Source organism: Lissotriton helveticus, chromosome 6 (genome assembly GCF_964261635.1).
Source record: "Lissotriton helveticus chromosome 6, aLisHel1.1, whole genome shotgun sequence".
Classification (NCBI taxonomy): Eukaryota; Metazoa; Chordata; class Amphibia; order Caudata; family Salamandridae; genus Lissotriton; species Lissotriton helveticus.
The window spans coordinates 381,355,986-381,376,808 of record NC_136067.1 but is presented as its reverse complement, the minus strand read 5'-3'; positions in this window follow the sequence as shown (position 1 = coordinate 381,376,808).

Here is a 20,823-nt window from a genome sequence, read left to right as displayed (position 1 = left end):
GGGATCTAATGTAAAATACACTCAGAGGGCATCTTAGATATGCCCCCTGAAAAACGACCAGCCCTGGTGTGGTTCCTGAATGGCTGCCTGCCATTTGCCACCACAAGACAGGTTTCTGGACCCCTGGGTAGAGGGCCTCCACTCTCTGGGTCCAGAGACAAAGCCCATCCTGGGCAGAGGTGTCATTCCTCCTCCCTCAGGATGGGCTGGGTACACCAAGGGGAAGCTTCAAAGGCCTGCCTCCTTTGTTAGCTAACCCTGCCTATTACTGCCTCCAGCAACTGGCTCCCACCAGTTCTGACCCCCACTTTGGGTGGGAGAATTGGCAAGAAAGCCAAGTTAGGAAGAGAGGTGTGCCCACCTTTGCCAACCCCACCCCTCAGGTGCGGGATGCAAGTTGAAGCACACATCTCAGTTTCCTCCATCTTGAAGATGAGGGGACACAGCCAATCACAGAGAGGCTCATGCCGCCCCCACTGGAGGGTAGCATAATAGGGACTCTACTCACCCCACGAAGGGACCTATTTGTCCCCACTTGCACACCCCTGTAACGCCTCTAAATTTAGTAGCGACCCCGAACCTTGCCTCCTCAAATTCTTGCAACCTACGAAGAAGGACGGAAGAAGTAGCACCGCAGAGGAGACTGTAGAGAAGAACTGACTTGGCGCGTCTGCAGTTTCTGAAGATCCTAAGCCGAAAATCGACTTGTCCTGCAGCCAGCAACCTCCAAAACCCCTGGGAGGACTGACTGCCTTCAACAAAGACTGGATCTCCTGCGAACTGCAGCTCTATTCAAAAGAAACTCCAAAGAAAGACTCTGAGCCTGCTGAGGATGAAGAAACTTGATGCCTGGAACCACCACTGCACCCGTCGTCTACGGTCCGAGACCAAGTGGCCCACCAATCCCAGCAAGGTCCCCCAGTGCTCCAGAGTCCGAGTCCACCGGGGGTTGACCCCTCCAGGACTTCCCGGCGTCACCTGCAGCCTCTGCACGGAGAACCCCAAACCTGTGAACATTCCAATTTCAACCACAACTGATTTCTGTGTACAGCCTTGCATTTGAAAGTATACTTTACCTACCTGTGCCAAGTTCTGCTTGGTTCTAGAAATAAAACATAAGTATACCTTTTTTATACTTACCTAATTGTTCTGGATTATGTCGCTGAGTGTATGCCACCAGTTCTTGATTGAGTGAATACAATAAATGCTTCACACACCCTCCTGATAAGCCTAACTGCTCAACCACACTACCACAAAGAGAGCTGTTGGTGACTATCTAATGTAGCCTCTACTGTACCTTTGGTGGCAAAGTGAGCTAAAGGATGATGATGGATTCAACCCAGATCTGTGACTGGGGGTGAGTGTCTGAAAAGTTTCAGCGCTCCATCCATCATCTCCTTGTGATTGCTTTGTTCACCCTAAGTTGGCAGGGTATGCCCAGACATGGGTCCCTTGCTCACCTTGCCACTGGATTCAAGCTAGCCTGGCTGATGAAGGGTGTTACCCAGAAACCGGTCCCAGGATGCTTTTTTACAATTCAGGGAAGTCCTGGCTTGGCAGTTCGGGCTGGACTGTTCCCATGAGGCACAGGGGCAAGACTGATTTGCATATAGCTGTGTCTGTACTGGGGTGGTGAAGTGAACTAAAGAACGATGATGGATTCAACCCAGATCTGTGACTGGGGGTGAGTGTCTGAAAAGTTTTAGCACTCCGTCCATCATCTCCTTGTGTTTGCTTTGTTCGCCCTAAGTTGGCAGGGTATACTGTTGTGTATGTTTATTAGAATACTCAATAAAATAAAAATAAAAAAAGTTGGTAGGGTATGCCCAGACGTGGGTCCCTTGCTCACTTTGCCACTGGATTCAAGCTAGCCTTGCTGATAAGGGCTGTTAGCTCGAAACCGGTCCCAGGATGCTTGTTTCCGGGCCAGGGAAGACATGGCTTGGCAATTCGGGCTGGACTGTTCCCATGAGGCACAGGGTCAAGCCTGATTTGCATATAGCTGTGTCTGAACTGGGGTGGCGAACTGAGCTAAAGAACGATGTTGGATTCAACCCAGATCTGTGTCTGGGGTTGAGTGTCTGAAAAGTTTCAGTGCGCCGTCCATCATCTCACTGTGTTTGCTTTGTTTGCCCTAAGTTGCCAAGGTATGCCCAGACGTGGGTCTCTTGCTCCCTTTGCCACCGGATTCAAGCTTGCCTGGCTGATGAGGGCAGTTAGCCCGTAACTGGTCCCAGGATGCTTGTTTCCGGTCCAGGAAAGACATGGCTTGGCAGTTCGGGCTGGACTGTTCCCATGAGGCGCATGGTCAAGACTGATCTGCATATGGCTGTGTCTGAACTGGGGTGGTGTAGTGAGCTAAAGAACAATGATCGATTCATCCCAGATCTGTGACTGGGGGTGAGTGTCTGAAAAGTTTCAGCGTTCCGTCCATCATCTCCCTGTGTTTGCCCTACCCTCTTCAGAACACCTTCATGACCTGCAGAAGATCAGAATAGGACTGGCCTTACTTTATTACTGTTTTGGTACTGCATATATACATGTTGCCCTAAGGTAAGCCTGTCTGCTCTGTGCCATAGCTACCAGAGGGTTGAGCTGAAGTTAATTTAGTGACTTTAAGGGTTCAAACTGATACGGGATGCGATCATTCCTTGAAGTGGGTAATCACCCACCCCAAATAAAAAATTCCTATACACACTGCATACAAGCGTCCATCAAGTCTTACACGTCTTTTGGTTGCATTTGTTTAGCTAATATTATTCCAGGACTGAGAGTTACCATTATAATTATCAATTGTATATGTATGTCTCCAGATACAGTTTTGAAGACAGAAATGTACACCACCGAAGGTCAGTATTATCTGTACTAGTCCAATTACTATCAATAATTCGCAGATATCAAGGCAAATCAGCCTCAACTTTATTTTTCCACATAACTATATTTTCTTTAGGCCACAATAACTCCTCTCGGCTCATGGCGTACGTGTCAATGCGCAGTTGGCACAATCAAGTTGTACTAAAATCAGTATATGATAGCTTAAGAAAATCTCAGTATACTGTATATGTTGACAGAATTAATTTGTTACAAAGATAGTAGTCAATATAGTGGAGGTCAAGCCCCATCTATGTAAACAAGCAAATTCCATTTGCATGTTCCAATTTAGGATAGCACAGTTCAGGCTTATTGCATGTTTAAATAACTGATGACCCTGTCAGATCGTTGAGTTCATATTGGAAAAGTAACAATTTAGAACACTTCTTCATGTCCCATTAAATCACAGAGACTACACTGGTGCAATCAAAGCATTAAAATCCCCCAAAACACACATTGAACTATTCTGGTATTGTGAATGAAGGTAACTTTTATTGTTTCTTGAAAAGGGCTCTAAATATTTATATCTCGGGGACCATATATAATAACTATAAGAAGATCCATATGTGTTGCATTTCTATTGCATACGGAAAGTTTTAATGCAATAAGTTAATGGTTATCAACTTTCAATACCAGCTCCAGTTTACATCTATGCTTGAAAGAATTGCCAAACTCTCCATGCTTTCATGAACCTTAATGCTATATTTGCCAGCTTTGAGTACACCTGATAGTCAATCAAGTCAAACTTCTGAGTCATCCAGTTTATCGGTAACATATCATCTGAGTGGCAGACAAAAAGAGGAAAAGTTACCTTTGACAATAAAGTGATTTAAGCAGGGTATATTAAAGCTCACAATAGTGCAGTAAACATTAGGAATTGATATAGTATATAGAGCAACATTAAAACACTCCAAAGAGTACTTCATGGTACCTCCCCAATTCTGATCTCCATTGTAGTTTGGTGAATTCACCCCAGACCCCCCCCCTTCACGCGCCCCCCAATCCAGATGTCACTGTAGGAGCACCTGCATTCATCCTAACGTCTTCTGGTAGAGAATATGACATACTAGAGTGAATTCTTTTTAGGTCCCGGCCTAGAGACGCGGGAAGCGCGTCCTCGGCAGAGAACTATTGTAATCATGTCAGCTGCCAAAGCCGACAAAAGGAGACAAGAAATGGGAGAGGGAGCGACAAGTGCTGGCCACGCACGGATTCAGTCGCGCGCACGCTCACGGCGCCAGCGTCCCCGCCGCGCGCTTCAATCAATCAATCATTGACACTTATAAAGCGCGCTACATACCCGTAGGGTCTCAAGGCGCTGGGGGGGGGGGGCGGTGCCGCTACTGCTCGAACAGCCAGGTCTTCAGCTTCTTCCTGAAGGAGAGGTGGTCTTGGGTCAGGCGCAGGTCGGGAGGGAGGGAGTTCCAGGTCTTGGCGGCCAGGTAGGAGAAGGACCTTCCTCCTGTAGTCGCTCTTCGGATGCGGGGGACGGCGGCGAGGGCGTGGTTGGCTGATCGGAGGTGGCGTTTGGGAGCGTAGAAGTTGACTCGCTTATCACTGCTCTCTTCCTGGCCGGCATCGAGAAGTTTCGCAAGGCAGTGAGGGCACTGAGAGGTAGGTGCTTGTTCAGAATGTTATGTCCTCTAATTGCATAGACTTGAGTGAGTGGTGAGTGTAGAGTAGTGAGTAGTGAGTGCAGAGTAGTGAGTGCAGAGTGGTGAGTGCAGAGTGGTGAGTGCAGAGTGGTGAGTGCAGAGTAGTGAGTGCAGAGTAGTGAGTGCAGAGAAGTGAGTGCAGAGAAGTGAGTAGTGAGTGCAGAGTGGTGAGTGCAGAGTAGTGAGTAGTGAGTGCAGAGTAGTGAGTGCAGAGTAGTGAGTGCAGAGTAGTGAGTGCAGAGTAGTGAGTAGTGAGTGCAGAGTAGTGAGTGCTGAGTAGTGAGTAGTGAGTGCAGAGTAGTGAGTAGTGAGTGCAGAGTAGTGAGTGCAGAGCACTGAGTAGTGAGTAGTGAGTGCGAAGTAGTGAGTGCAGAGTAGTGAGTAGTGAGTGCAGAGTTGTGAGTAGTGAGTGCAGAGTAGTGAGTAGTGAGTGCAGAGTAGTGAGTGCAGAGTAGTGAGTGCAGAGTAGTGAGTAGTGAGTGCAGAGTAGTGAGTGCAGAGTAATGAGTAGTGAGTGCAGAGTAGTGAGTGCAGCGTAGTGAGTGCAGAGTAGTGAGTGCAGAGTAGTGAGTAGTGAGTGCAGAGTAGTGAGTGCAAAGTAGTGAGTGCAGAGTAGTGAGTAGTGAGTGCAGAGTAGTGAGTGTAGAGTAGTGAGTAGTGAGTGCAGAGTAGTGAGTAGTGAGTGCAGAGTAGTGAGTGCAGAGTAGTGAGTAGTGAGTGCAGAGTAGGGAGTGCAGAGCACTGAGTAGTGAGTAGTGAGTGCGAAGTAGTGAGTGCAGAGTAGTGAGTAGTGAGTGCAGAGTTGTGAGTAGTGAGTGCAGAGTAGTGAGTAGTGAGTGCAGAGTAGTGAGTGCAGAGTAGTGAGTAGTGAGTGCAGAGTAGTGAGTAGTGAGTGCAGAGTAGTGAGTGCAGAGTAATGAGTAGTGAGTGCAGAGTAGTGAGTGCAGCGTAGTGAGTGCAGAGTAGTGAGTGCAGAGTAGTGAGTAGTGAGTGCAGAGTAGTGAGTGCAAAGTAGTGAGTGCAGAGTAGTGAGTAGTGAGTGCAGAGTAGTGAGTGTAGAGTAGTGAGTAGTGAGTGCAGAGTAGTGAGTAGTGAGTGCAGAGTAGTGAGTGCAGAGTAGTGAGTAGTGAGTGCAGAGTAGTGAGTAGTGAGTGCAGAGTAGTGAGTGCAGAGTAGTGAGTGCAGAGTGGTGAGTGTAGAGTGGTGAGTGTAGAGTGGTGAGTGGTGAGTGCAGAGTGGTGAGTGCAGAGTGGTGAGTGCAGAGTGGTGAGTGCAGAGTAGTGAGTAGTGAGTGCAGAGTAGTGAGTGCATAGTAGTGAGTAGTGAGTGCAGAGTAGTGAGTGCAGAGTAGTGAGTGCAGAGTAGTGAGTGCAGAGTAGTGAGTGCAGAGTGGTGAGTGCAGAGTAGTGAGTAGTGAGTAGTGAGTAGTGAGTGCAGAGTAGTGAGTGCAGAGTAGTGAGTAGTGAGTGCAGAGTAGTGAGTGCAGAGTAGTGAGTAGTGAGTGCAGAGTAGTGAGTGCAGAGTAGTGAGTGCAGAGTAGTGAGTAGTGAGTACAGAGTAGTGAGTGCAGAGTAGTGAGTGTAGAGTGGTGAGTGTAGAGTGGTGAGTGCAGAGTGGTGAGTGCAGAGTGGTGAGTGCAGAGTAGTGAGTGCAGAGTAGTGAGTAGTGAGTGCAGAGTAGTGAGTGCAGAGTAGTGAGTAGTGAGTGCAGAGTAGTGAGTAGTGAGTGCAGAGTAGTGAGTAGTGAGTGCAGAGTAGTAAGTAGTGAGTGCAGAGTAGTGAGTGCAGAGTAGTGAGTAGTGAGTGCAGAGTAGTGAGTAGTGAGTGCAGAGTAGTGAGTAGTGAGTGCAGAGTAGTGAGTGCAGAGTAGTGAGTGCAGAGTAGTGAGTAGTGAGTGCAGAGTAGTGAGTGCAGAGTAGTGAGTAGTGAGTGCAGAGTAGTGAGTAGTGAGTGCAGAGTAGTGAGTGCAGAGCGGTGAGTGCAGAGTAGTGAGTAGTGAGTAGTGAGTAGTGAGTGCAGAGTAGTGAGTGCAGAGTAGTGAGTAGTGAGTGCAGAGTAGTGAGTGCAGAGTAGTGAGTAGTGAGTGCAGAGTAGTGAGTGCAGAGTAGTGAGTGCAGAGTAGTGAGTAGTAAGTGCAGAGTAGTGAGTAGTGAGTGCAGAGTAGTGAGTCCAGAGTAGTGAGTAGTGAGTGCAGAGTAGTGAGTAGTGAGTGCAGAGTAATGAGTAGTGAGTGCAGAGTAGTGAGTGCAGAGTAGTGAGTACAGAGTAGTGAGTGCAGAGTAGTGAGTAGTGAGTGCAGAGTAGTGAGTGCAGAGTAGTGAGTGCAGAGTAGTGGGTGCAGAGTAGTGAGTAGTGAGTGCAGAGTAGTGAGTGCAGAGTAATGAGTAGTGAGTGCAGAGTAGTGAGTAGTGAGTGCAGAGTAGTGAGTAGTGAGTGCAGAGTAGTGAGTGCAGAGTAGTGAGTAGTGAGTGCAGAGTAGTGAGTGCAGAGTAGTGAGTGCAGAGTAGTGAGTGTAGAGTGGTGAGTGTAGAGTGGTGAGTGCAGAGTGGTGAGTGCAGAGTGGTGAGTGCAGAGTAGTGAGTGCAGAGTAGTGAGTAGTGAGTGCAGAGTAGTGAGTGCAGAGTAGTGAGTAGTGAGTGCAGAGTAGTGAGTAGTGAGTGCAGAGTAGTGAGTAGTGAGTGCAGAGTAGTGAGTGCAGAGTAGTGAGTAGTGAGTGCAGAGTAGTGAGTGCAGAGTAGTGAGTGCAGAGTAGTGAGTGCAGAGTAGTGAGTGCAGAGTAGTGAGTAGTGAGTGCAGAGTAGTGAGTGCAGAGTAGTGAGTAGTAAGTACAGAGTAGTGAGTGCAGAGTAGTGAGTGCAGAGCGGTGAGTGCAGAGTAGTGAGTAGTGAGTAGTGAGTAGTGAGTGCAGAGTAGTGAGTGCAGAGTAGTGAGTAGTGAGTGCAGAGTAGTGAGTGCAGAGTAGTGAGTGCAGAGTAGTGAGTGCAGAGTAGTGAGTGCAGAGTAGTGAGTAGTAAGTGCAGAGTAGTGAGTAGTGAGTGCAGAGTAGTGAGTCCAGAGTAGTGAGTAGTGAGTAGTGAGTGCAGAGTAGTGAGTAGTGAGTGCAGAGTAATGAGTAGTGAGTGCAGAGTAGTGAGTGCAGAGTAGTGAGTACAGAGTAGTGAGTGCAGAGTAGTGAATAGTGAGTGCAGAGTAGTGAGTGCAGAGTAGTGAGTGCAGAGTAGTGAGTAGTGAGTGCAGAGTAGTGAGTGCAGAGTAGTGAGTAGTGAGTGCAGAGTAGTGAGTGCAGAGTAGTGAGTGCAGAGTAGTGAGTGCAGAGTAGTGAGTGTAGAGTGGTGAGTGTAGAGTGGTGAGTGCAGAGTGGTGAGTGGTGAGTGATGAGTGGTGAGTGCAGAGTGGTGGGTGCAGAGTGGTGAGTGCAGAGTAGTGAGTGCAGAGTAGTGAGTGCAGAGTAGTGAGTAGTGAGTGCAGAGTAGTGAGTAGTGAGTGCAGAGTAGTGAGTAGTGAGTGCAGAGTAGTGAGTGCAGAGTAGTGAGTGCAGAGTAGTGAGTGCAGAGTAGTGAGTAGTGAGTGCAGAGTAGTGAGTAGTGAGTGCAGAGTAGTGAGTGCAGAGTAGTGAGTGCAGAGTAGTGAGTGCAGAGCAGTGAGTGCAGAGTAGTGAGTGTAGAGTGGTGAGTGTAGAGTTGTGAGTGTAGAGTGGTGAGTGCAGAGTGGTGAGTGCAGAGTGGTGAGTGCAGAGTAGTGAGTAGTGAGTGCAGAGTAGTGAGTAGTGAGTGCAGAGTAGTGAGTGCAGAGTAGTGAGTAGTGAGTGCAGAGTAGTGAGTGCAGAGTAGTGATTGCAGAGTAGTGAGTGCAGAGTAGTGAGTGCAGAGTAGTGAATAGTGAGTGCAGAGTAGTGAGTGCAGAGTAGTGAGTAGTGAGTGCAGAGTAGTGAGTGTAGAGTAGTGAGTGCAGAGTAGTGAGTAGTGAGTGCAGAGTAGTGAGTAGTGAGTGCAGAGTAGTGAGTGCAGAGTAGTGAGTGCAGAGTAGTGAGTGCCGAGTAGTGAGTGCCGAGTAGTGAGTAGTGAGTGCCGAGTAGTGAGTAGTTAGTGCAGAGTAGTGAGTAGTTAGTGCAGAGTAGTGAGTAGTGAGTGCAGAGTAGTGAGTGCAGAGTAGTGAGTGCAGAGTAGTGAGTAGTTAGTGCAGAGTAGTGAGTAGTGAGTGCAGAGTAGTGAGTGCAGAGTAGTGAGTGCCGAGTAGTGAGTGGTGAGTGCAGAGTGGTGAGTGCAGAGTGGTGAGTGCAGAGTGGTGAGTGCAGAGTAGTGAGTGCAGAGTAGTGAGTGCAGAGTAGTGAGTGCAGAGTGCAGAGTAGTGAGTGCAGAGTAGTGAGTGCAGAGTAGTGAGTGCAGAGTAGTGAGTGTGCAGAGTAGTGAGTGTGCATAGTGAGTGTGCAGAGTAGTGAGTGTGCAGAGTAGTGAGTGTGCAGAGTAGTGAGTGTGCAGAGTGAGTGTGCAGAGTGAGTGTGCAGAGTGAGTGTGCAGAGTTGTGAGTGCAGAGTACGAGTGTAGAGTTGTGAGTGCACAGTGTGAGTGCAGAGTTGTGAGTGCACAGTGTGAGTGCAGAGTGTGAAGTGTGTGAGTGTGTAGGGTGAGCAGTGTGTGAGCGTGCAGGGTTAACAGTCTGTGAGCCTGCAGGGTGAACATTGTGTGAGCGTGCATGGTGAACATTGTGTGAGCGTGCAGGGTGAGCAGTGTGTGAGCGTGCAGGGTGAGCAGTGTGTGAGCGTGCAGGGTGAGCATTGTGTGAGCGTGCAGGGTGAACAGTGTGTGAGCGTGCAGGGTGAACAGTGTGTGAGCGTGCAGGGTGAACAGTTTGCGAGTGTGCAAGGTGAACAGTTTGTGAATGTGCAGGGTGAACAATTCCAATCCAAACCACATAATTCCATTACACACCACATGCATACACTCCATAACTCATGGCTAAAAGACATTGCCATTTACAATGCCATTAGCTCTAACTCAAATAAATCCGAGACCTATTGCATTTCCAATGCTTGTTTTATAAGTTAACAGATTCTGCTCTAAGTTAGCTGAAAGGATCACATCTATACCCCTTGTACTTACATCATCTTGATCCAGATCAGATTGGAGCTTGTTTCATTATAAAAAGTAACTATGATGTTAAAAGTGACACGTTTTATATCACTCAAACAGAATAATCTAAGGAAAAGTCTTTAAGGCAGTCCCTATATAGCACAACGGCATCCTCATCTTTTGCAAAAATATCTCAAAAAACAAATTGAATAGATGTATAAGTAATCACCCCAGTTCTAAGCTTGTCAAAAGATTTGAGTCTTTCATAACTCTACGTGAGCTAATGATCATGTTAAGCAAAACATTGATCCGATCACAGTGTATTATCTTACAAAGAAGGGGTCAAAATAAGCACTATCCTTTATGTCATAACAACATGACCTATTCGTCATCACAATTTCAAAAACCAGATAGTCATAACATTGAACATTCCAATGACAGAGTTAAGTTCAAAGCAGGAAAAATCAATTCAAAGTCCTTTGGTATGGGTTGATCCATTTATTCGTAAATCTCAGAAGCTACAGCCAAGTAACAGAAGAAACAGCCAACATGTGTTTTGTCAGTACATAGTATGTACTAGTGATTTTCTCAAGGCTAAATGGATGTGTGGTCCAGGGTGAAGAAAAAAGATATACGATGAGCGCAATAAAGTAAGCAAAGATAAGTAAGACGTTTCGAGCCCGAGTACACGAGTAATCCAAATAATATATAAAGTTGTAATAACGTCAAGTTCGGCAGCCATCCAAGTAATATGGAAACACGAGTAAAACCACGTGACCAGGGGAAATTCAGAAAGAGTATGAATCTGGTGTGGGTAACAACCGACCCCAGGAGTCCACAAGGTCTAGTACAGCGAGTCCAAGACAATTTGCTGATAGCAGTAAACACAACTCTGGAGAACGAAAACACGAACCCTCCGGTATTGCAGTATACGTAAAAGTTTTTTTTTATCGCGGCGCTCTTGCATCATATGTCGTATGGAGGCACCAAATATGTATTCCAGCGTAGTAACATATCGTCCGCATGATAACGCGACTCATCATATCATGTTTCTTGATTTCATATTTTTTCCTGAACATTGTCTGTACTGTTTACCACTGTTGATAGGGAAACAAAGCACTCAGCAATTGGATTAACGGGGGTCTTCAAGTTATTAGATGTATTACTGATACCTTCAGATGACTGTTGTACTTTTGTAAACTAACCAAATTGTACCTTTGCAATGCCTTGTTTTGTGACGCATTGAATTTCTCTTCTTTTCTAATTAATGTAATTTTAGTTTTAGGTGTTCCAATGGACATTTGGAATTAGTTTGCCGTTGGCGCTGGATTCTAAATTTCGCTTGCAACTCTTCTTTCTTTTTATTGCCAATCTTTCACTAAATTCATCTCATTTGAGACTCAAAGGTTCCCCACTACTAGATTTATTTATTTTATTTGTTTATTTATTTGGAGTCTATATATAGCGCAAACAAGACCCTTTTGGGTGACAGAGTGCTTTACAAATACCGTACAAAGAAAAGGGATATGACAGAAGGAAAAATTTAATTAAATACAAATACAGTATATACGGATATATACACATCGACTAATGGCAAATAAGGAAATAGGAGCACATAATGTAGTGTACGTCCATGTCTAGAACATATTATGGCGATATAAGAGGTAGCAGGTAAATACGAAAGAGGGACGGATCTAGGGGAGATGGGGCGAGTCTTTAGCGTGAGAGGAGCTTATTGGATAGAAAGAGTTTTACTTCTTTCTTGGAGGTGGATGTGAATGCGTTCCATATTATTGCAGTAGGGATAGAATCCCAAATTTTTGAAGCAATTCCGGAGAAGAATCAGAGATAGGTTTACTTTTTTAAAATTATATTATAGGGTTAAGAAGTAAGGAGCTAGTTCTCTGGAGGGTCTGTTACCACCAGATAGGGTCCGTTTCTGGGCCAAATAGGAGAGGGTTGTTGTAGTGTAATGCTTTATTGGTTACACAGACAATTTTGAGATGGGTCCTGGCCTCGAAGGGTAGCCATTTCAGTGATTGAATGTCAGGCTGATATGATCTTTTTTATTTTTACCTGTGATCAGCCTAGCTGCATCATTGAGTGCAGCCTTCAATGGTGCAAGTGAGGTTTTCAGGAGACCCACTAGGGTAGTGCTACTATAATCTAATTTCAATAGCACAACTGCATGTACCACAGTTGTGAGGTCTGCCACAGGTAGGAAAGGTTTTAGGGGCATATTATCAAGGGCTTTATCTCCGCTTTTTTGGCTTTAAAAGCCAAGAAAGCGGAGATAAAATTATCTCCCTATTACCAAGCTGTCGCTAACACCAGTTAGCGACAGCTAATAGGAGATAGTGACCATCTTGGGCCCCGCTTTGCATGTCAGTGATATTTATCACTAATGACATGCAAAGTGGGCGTGCCAAGATGTCAGCGACTGGAAACAGTCGCTAACATCGCTATCTCCTATTACCAACTTTTGGAGATATTCGTGCTAAGCGCGATTATCTCCAAAAGCTAACACTTGCCCAGGAGCAGTTCTTAGCCATGTTATCCAATGGGAGGTGGATAACATGGCTAAGAGCATTTGCTCGATAATGCATGAATATCGCTGACTTTTCAGAGATATTCATGCATTGCGGCCGTTTTTTATCGCATTTGCGATAAACCTTGCTAATAGCAAGGTTTATCTGCGATAAAAATTGCCGATTTGCGGCGATAATTTTTGTCTCTAAACAAGTTAGAGACAAAAATTATCTCTATTGGTTGGTAATATGCCCCTTAGTTTTTAAGAATATGCAACTGATGGTTAGCTCCTCTAGTGATATTGCTTATGTGTTTTTACATGGAAACTCTTTGTCCAGAGTTATATCTAGGGATTTGGCAGAGTCAATGATGTGTTGGGTGCGGCTCAAGGCAGTAAGAAGAGGGAGCTAGTCTTTGACGTTAGGGGTGAATATGGGCAATGCGATCAGTAAGAATTCCGTCTTAAGGGCATTGAGTTTGAGGTGGTTCAGAGTCAGCCATTGCTGCATCTTTGTTAGGTTTTGGTTGAGGGTGTAGATGTCATCAAGGGAGGTGATTTTCATTTAACCTTCGGTGTCATTGGCATACATGTGGTAGGAGTTGTGGGAGAGTTTGAGGATTTCAATTAGGGGCTCCATGTATAGGTTAAACAGTGTCAGGTAGAGAATAAAGCCTTTGGGTATGCCCAATGACAATAGAGGTAGATCAGAACGAGTGTGATTGATCTGAAGGTGCTGGGATCTGTTGTGAAGAAAATAGAACCTGTTCAGCATTGTGCCGGAGAGGTCCATCCGGTGTACTAGACGGTAGCATGATTGATGGTATCAAAGTCCGCTGACAGGTCCAAAAGGATCAGGAAGCAAGATGTGTTCTAGTCAAGTGAGCGTAGGGCATCATCGACAATGTGGACCATGGCTGTTTCAGTGCTATGACCCGATCGGAAGCTAGATTGACAATGGTCGAGAAGTTGGAATTGCTCGATGTGCTTGTGAACCTGTGAGGGTACATTTTCTTCTAAGAGTTTAGCTAAAGTAGGGATGTTGGAGATGGGGCAGTATTTGTTGGGGTCGGATTGGTCAGAGTTAGGGTTTTTTAGGATGGAGTGACCTGGATACTTTTTAGGCAGTCGGGTATGGAGCCTTGGGTCGTGAGTGAAGCTCTGATTATACTAGTCCATAGTGGCAGTACAAGGTGGATGGACTCTTCAGGAGTTTGGAGGGAAAGGGTTCATAGAAGTGGTTCGATAGTTTTAAAGGGGGAAATTGATTTAGGACCCTCACTTTGAGGGTTTAAAAGCAAGACCAGGTGGCGTTATTTTTGTGTGAAATGGGGAAATGCTTTGGGCAAGATGGAGGATGTAGAGGGGAGGGGTGTGGGGTGGGTTCATGTAGAAGTAATCTAATACACATCTTGATCTCATCAGAGATTTGCATGGTTTTTCTCTAAAAAAGGAGACAAAGCTTTTGCAGTTAGATAGTAATTTATTTTCAGTGGAAGAGAGATCGTTTTTGTGGGACGATTGCTTTTTGATGATTCCAAGCAGTTTTTGGGTCGATTGATAGCAGGGTTTAGTTGATTTTTTAAGAAGACTGCTTTGAGGTTTCTGATATGCCTATTGTAGGCGATGCGTCTTACACATAAGATTTTGAGGTTGGCCAGGGATGGGGAATGTCTCCATGATCCTTCTGCTAGTCTAAGATGATGTTGTTCTTCATTAAGGTCATGGTTGAACCAGGGGTTGGGTCTTTTTGACGGAATTCTTCTTAGTTATTTGGGGGAAAGGTAGAATGTGAGGCAGTGGTGGTCAGTCCAGTCATAAGGGAGAATAGAGTCAATTTGTAAGGTATTCTCTTTTGTTATGATTAGATAAAAGGTGGCTCCTATAATATGGGCTGGGCTTTTGCATGTTTGTATAAGGTTGAGGTCCTGGAGCAAAGAGTTGAAACTGTTCTCGAGCGGGTCATTGCTATTGTTCCAGTGAATGCTGAAGTCGCCAGGAAAATTTGTTTTTTATGTTCATCGTTGTTAGAGGAGATATTCTTCATGATCTGTGTAATGAAGGAGTGGTTTCCTGGGTGTGGGTGATAAAACGTGTGGAGGGTGCACTGTGAATTGTTGGTGGCAGAGAAGTCAATCTGGAGGTATTCGCAAGATGACAGAAGTGTGGTGTGTGATTGTTTCATAGAAAGTGATGATCTGTGAATTAAGGTAGGTCACCATCTGGGCGTTCTGGGCTGTCCAGTTTAATGATGTCATGTCTGAGGGGGATTAGAGTGTCCAGAATAGGAGAGGATTCATTTAACCATGCTTCTGTGAGCAGGAGGATGTCGTGATCCTGGTTAAGTATGAGATCGGCTATGTCAGCTGCATGTTTCACAGCTGAGTAGCAGTTTAGTAATGCGCATTTCAGGGTAATGTTAGTGGTAGTAGTGGACAAATGTGGGATGGCAACTTGTGTAAGGTTTATTTTATTAATAAACCTAGTGCTGGGGTGGGATGTTCTGGAAGGGTGGGTGATAATAGTCTCAACTTTTGTTGAAGGCAAAGTGTGATGGACTGAAGCTGGGTTGTACGTGTCAAAGAGGGAGAGTATATCCTCGTTTGATAGCTGTCTGACTAACCTATTGAGTCAAGTGGAGTGGTTAAGGTTGGGAGTAGAACTACAACAAGGGTGAGAGATCCCTGTGTAAGAAGAGATAGGTACAGAGTGGCAGTTGGAGATAGGGATGTTGTAGTCAGGAGGTGAATAGGGTTTGAGGACCATTTGTGTTTGAGTTTGGTGGTGATGAGAACTATTTTGACAATGTCAGCTCAGATCAATTACAGTACAGATTTAATAATGTTGAGCATTGAGTTTTTGGGGAGGTTTCTGGGAGGATCAAGGTTGTGGGAAGCACTGGAGTGTGGGAAACTATCCAGGTGGTTGGGGAAGCTGGTGTTGGTATGGTTCACCATTGGAACTTTGATAGTAGTTGATTGAGAGGAGGTGGTGGTGTGTTGATTCTGTTGATGGGGGAGTGGTTGGAGGAGGTTCTAATGTAGCAGGAGGTGGTGATGTCAGGTTGGTGTAGGTGGTGGGAGCTGATGTTGCTGGGGGACTGGGTGTGTTGGACGACAGTAGTGTCTATGGATAGGCTGGCAACCATATGGGGGGAGAGGTTGGAATGGGGGGAATGGTGGACGGGTAGAATGGAGGGAGAGTTAATAAAAGGAGAGTATTCAGAAGGAGGGGTGATGAGGGGGTGGTCAGGTCTAGTTTGTTCTTGAGGTAGCGGGAAAAGATCGCTGGAGAGTTCCAGATGGTGATCAGAGGATTGAATCAGTATTGTGCCGTAACTATAGATGGAAATGTTGGGATTGCCATTGTATAGCATGGAGGATGCAATAGTAAGTTTATGGCCATATGGGATTTTCTTGTTGATGATGGTGTTGAAAGAGGAGAAGAGCACGTTCCTCCATTTGGCACGAGAAGATGAGGTCATTCAGTAAGGTGCCCTTTTTGTGGCAAAAATATGGGTCAGAGATAAGAGTTTCTTTTTTAAGGCTAAGGATTTCATGTTCGAGATTTTTCCTGGCATTTTGGTAAGGCTGGGGGGGTAGTTTATTACCAATGAATTGTTGTCTGAAGGGGATAGTAGCATGTTCAGCCATCCAGCTTCAGTGAGATCCATGCTGGATGGAGGGGGCAAGAGAAAAGTGAGTAGAATGAGAAGGGGCTTCAATAGGAGGTATTTCCTTAGAAGCAGAGGTGGTTGATATTTGGGAGAGGGGAGGGTATTACAGAGATTGTTTCAAGAACTAGTCAGTATAGTCGGACAGCGCTTTACTGAGATAAAAAAGACAACAGCATGTATTAAAGCTGTTGGCACGTATGGGCAAAGGGGGTAGGGTTAGGAGATGAACAGTGAGTATAAATTGCAGGAGCAGTGAAGAAGAAGTCAGAATCATCCTTATGGCAAGGACAACAGCAAAACTCTGGGGGTAGAAACACATGGAGAAGGTGGGGGTAGAGCAGGATACAATATAGCATACAGTGCAACCGTAAAAGGGGCATAGCGACAAGTGCAGGGAGTGTAAACATTGCAGCAGTAGTGTAGGGGAAGGTGAGGTATTCCTAGACATCTGGGGGTAGAAATACAGGAAAAAAGGGGAGTAAGTTTGGTCATAACTTCAGCAGCAGTGTTGACATAGAAGAGGCACACAGGCGTACTGAGGCATGATAACACCTAAAAGAGACATCATTAGAAGGCAGAAGATTATATGCGCCATATTAATTACTGTACGAGGGTCTGGGGGATGACAAAATATCAGAAGAAATGGATATAACAGCAGTGTACACTCCAGATCTACAGGATCCGAGTTATTTCCAACTTCTAGAGAACACACATCCCACCCAATTTTGCGGTAGATGAGTTTCTTATTACAGGAGGCTGGACTGGCAGTTGATGAGTCATAGCTACCCAACATACATGATGGGAATGGGTTCAAACATTTAAGATAAGTAAACATTGACAATAAGTGGTCTTGTACCACCTACAATTTGTTGGGAAGAGTAATTTCACCATAGACTTGAATATAATAATTGTAGAGCCCATCATGGTCAGTGGAGATGGCTCATCCTGTGCTTTAGACATCTCTAAAAATTGTAAGGGGGTGTATTATCACCTTTACTTAAAGGTCAATATCTTCCCAAAGTATTAAACTATGGGCAAAGGAAGATGAGGTTGTGGCTGGATTTTATCCTCATTTTAATATATTGGAATATATTGAAGATAAGGATAAACAACAGACAAATTATAATTGAAAAATAGTTGAGAAGACTGAGAAGTATTTTTTTGTTTAATCACGTCCTAATGCAGTTCAAAGAAAGTCCGAAGCACCTCTTCGTTGTAAATGAGGAAATAATGTGCATGACAGCAAATTATGTTCCTGTTCACACATTTATTACTTTGTCATTCCCTATTTAGGGGTCCTTCATAAGTGATTTAGTTTGACAATAATCAATAATATTAGTACACCTAGTAGAGTGTTAATTTGATAGCTCATTTAATTTAGTAGATGGTTCTTTCTCACTAGATTGTATCAGGTGTGTTAATATTTTGCAGATAAGTATCAGTTTTCTTAATTGCTTTATGTGTGTCAATTCCATTAATCAGTGCTAATACACACTTGCTATCAGAATGAGATGTAATAAAAAAATCAGTAAATAAGTAATATGCTTACCCAAAACAGGTAACGTTTCTTAGCCATGCTCATTGCCAGTCAGCTTGTAAGCAACGCGCTTATCAAGCTTAGAGCACTGATACATCGCTGACTCATCACTGATGCATCAGCTTAATCTCATGTGTAGGAGCTGGCACAGTCAGGAAGGCAGACCTGGAGGGTAGATATCCAAATAGGCAGCTGACATGTTGAATATCATACAGCTAAGCACAGGCACCGCCTGCCAGGCAACAGCGTAACACAAACTAAATTTTTGTTAATGCCAGCACGTTATCCATAGAACAAAAGAGAAGCAATGTATTCTGTGCAAACACAAGCGCTATTTCCAGAACATTAGAACCATATGTTAAAGCTTACACACTAAGGCCCTGGTTATGAGTCTGGCAGCCCAAGAACCACCAGACTCGTGGGGGCACGGCGGTGGTGGTCCAGCCACCACTGCACCAGTGGTCCAGCCGCCCCATTACGAGTTGGGCAGTCGGACTGCCCTGGGACCACTGATGCTGGCAGGGAACCACCATTCCCTGGAGGTAGCGTGGCGGTCAAGAGGCTGTAATATGATTGGTGGGTCCGCCGCGGTTTCCTCTCTGCCAGGGTTTACATGGAGGTTCTTAATCCTTGTTTACCCTGAAGGAGAGGAAACAGAGGGGGCCCTGGGGGCATAAGATGTGCCCCCCTATGTGCATGCACAACAGTTACTGCACAGCATGGACTTTCAAATCCATGCCGTGCAGGAACCTTGTGATGTGTTCCCATTGAATACGCCACATTACCTCGCATGCATTGTTAACAAATGCCATTACAATGCAAGTCGGAATAACAACTTACTCGGGGGTGGGGGGCGCGCTGGATGTTGGAATAGTATAATTTACTATTCCAACTCCAGTCTGTGCAACAGTAGGGAAGGTGATGGATTTTAAATCCAACACCTTCTGACCCCAAGAGCAAGTTGCTGTTCCGACTTGCGGAGTAATGGCATGCGTCGTAACAACGCAGTCGTAATAACCGCGTTGTAATTGCATGCAGTGTTCCAGTTTCGTGGTAAACGATGTTTACCGTTCCCATTGCTGTGCCTTTTTTAAAGCCACCCCTGCCTGTGAATGAGGCACCGCCCTTGGACCGCCACGCCGCCCACCTGACCAGTTTGAAGTCGTAATCTGGCATGAGGCAGCGAGTCTTGGCAGTGCGGGGGCGCAGCTGTGGCGTACCGCCCGCCCCCCACCGCCAAAGCCTCATATTCGGGCCCCAACATGAATTCACATGTGTAAGGAAATTCCTCTTTTTGCCTAATCACCTCCAAAGTTTTGAACTGATGCTGCTGGTTTTTCGACTCTGAGAGTGCACTGAGGCCTGCTAACCATAGCATAGTGCCAGAGGTTTGACCCTTAAAAGTGTAATGTTAGATTGGCTATACCCAGTTGGACAACCTTTACTTACTTATAAGCCCCTACCCTATGGTACCAAAGGTTCTCAGAACCTGTAAGTTAAAGTGTACCCTCAGGGCCACAGCACTACTTGTGCCACCCTAGCTGTGACAGCTTGAAAACATGTCTCCCAGCCTGCCACTGCAGACTGGTAAGACAGTTTGAAACTAATGGCAAAGCTCAAACCTCCCTTTATGATATGTGTGTGTGTGTGTGTGTTAGTGCGTGCATGCGTCCGTGCGTGTGTGTGTATGATTCAACGGTTTCTTAGGAAGTTTAGAGAAACCACGGCACTCCAGTGTTGATTATCCATTATTTCCGAAGAAGCATCTACGCATTTAGGTGCCACTACATCTTGGTAACGATGTCCATCTTTGCCTTATTGCAGGTTTTACATCACAAATCACATGTTCCAAATTTCATAATCATCTAGAAAGTACTGCAAAAACTTAGTTTTTTAGTTTTTGGCCACCATATTTGAACATGTTTTGGTCACATTAATCATAGCAATAAATCCCTGGTGCCCTGGAACTTAGCATCACGGGAAGTGTAGAGCTTTGAATAGCTTGATAGTGAGAAGGTTGGAACAATCAAATAGGTTTTGGTGACCACTGGGGCAAAAAAACGAATGTAAAATAATTTGGAAATTAATTAACTAAAAAACTTGAACGAATAAGTATTCATATGTACTGTTTAACATGTGGATAATACTGTGAAACAGCAACAGGATTGAGAGCATACATTGTATTTATTTAATACTGACACCAGAGCCTACTTGGGCATTGTAAACCATAGACATTTCGAGCGAATAATGTCTTTTGTATGCTTGTTAGCTTATTGTGTACACTTTAATTATATTAAAAATCAATTGCTGTTAGAACATGTTCTAAACTTGTAGATGAAAAAACGTGATTTATTGCCTTGATAAAAACATGTTCAAATATGGCGGCAAAAACTAATAACGATGCTTCGGCAGTCCTTTTTTGATGATTATGAAATGTTGAACATGTGGTTTATGATGTAAAACCTTCAATAATGCAGAGATCTACATCGTGACCAAGATGCAGTGCACTGAAACACATAGATGCTTTTTTCTAAAGAATAAAACAAATTGGAATAATCAGCACTGGAGTGTCGTGGTTTCTCTAAACTTCCTAAAAAAACATTGAATCAAATCATTTTGCAGCTTGCAGCGGAGCGCTGCAACACGATCACCGCCAGCGATCTGGCAGCACTGTGGCAGCTCTCCGAACCACAGAGAGTACCCAGAGGCTTGAGGATAAGTTTAATGCAGTCACCAAGATACATGCAATGAACTACTAAAAGAGTGGGGTGAACATATTTTAAATGCATCAATGGGCTTGATGGTGATATTAGTAAAGCCCATGGAAATTGCATTGGAGAAAATCAAGGAACAGTTGAAAACGTTGGAAATGGAATTAACATCAATGAAATTAAATTAAGAAAAGGTCAACTTCAAGGAAGAACTGGAAAAGCAAATTGATAATGAGGAAACTGTACAATTGCATACACAAAATTCCAAAGTGATAAAGAAGATTACGCTGAAGGAAGAATTTTCACATATGGAAGAAAGTTCGATATGTTAAAACAACAAGAGGGCCCGGAGGCAAAGCCGCTGCCCCTGGAGGGAGGAGTTGCCTAGTCCCATCCACGCGTGGATCTCTCGTGAACTCTGGGGCCCTGACACACGCAACCACTGGGAGCGGCTCACTGTCTCCTTCCCCCCTGGACTGAATGTAATACGCAGGGGGATCAAACGCCACGATACACGTGACCCCTGAGAAGCCTGGGGCCTATTCGGCCTGTGCCTCCCTGCTTGGACCCGGACTGACGCGGGCCTCCAGACTTCGCAGAGGCATTCTTGCAGAGATTACCTTGGGAGAGATGGCGGGGGAAACCCACTCCATTGTGCCAGATCCCGGCCCAGACACTGAGGGGAGGGCGATTCCAACGCGACAGCCAGCACCAACCAAGAACGCCCAAAAGGCCCGAGGCACACGACTACCGTCAGGCCTAGTACTTGGGGCCTTAC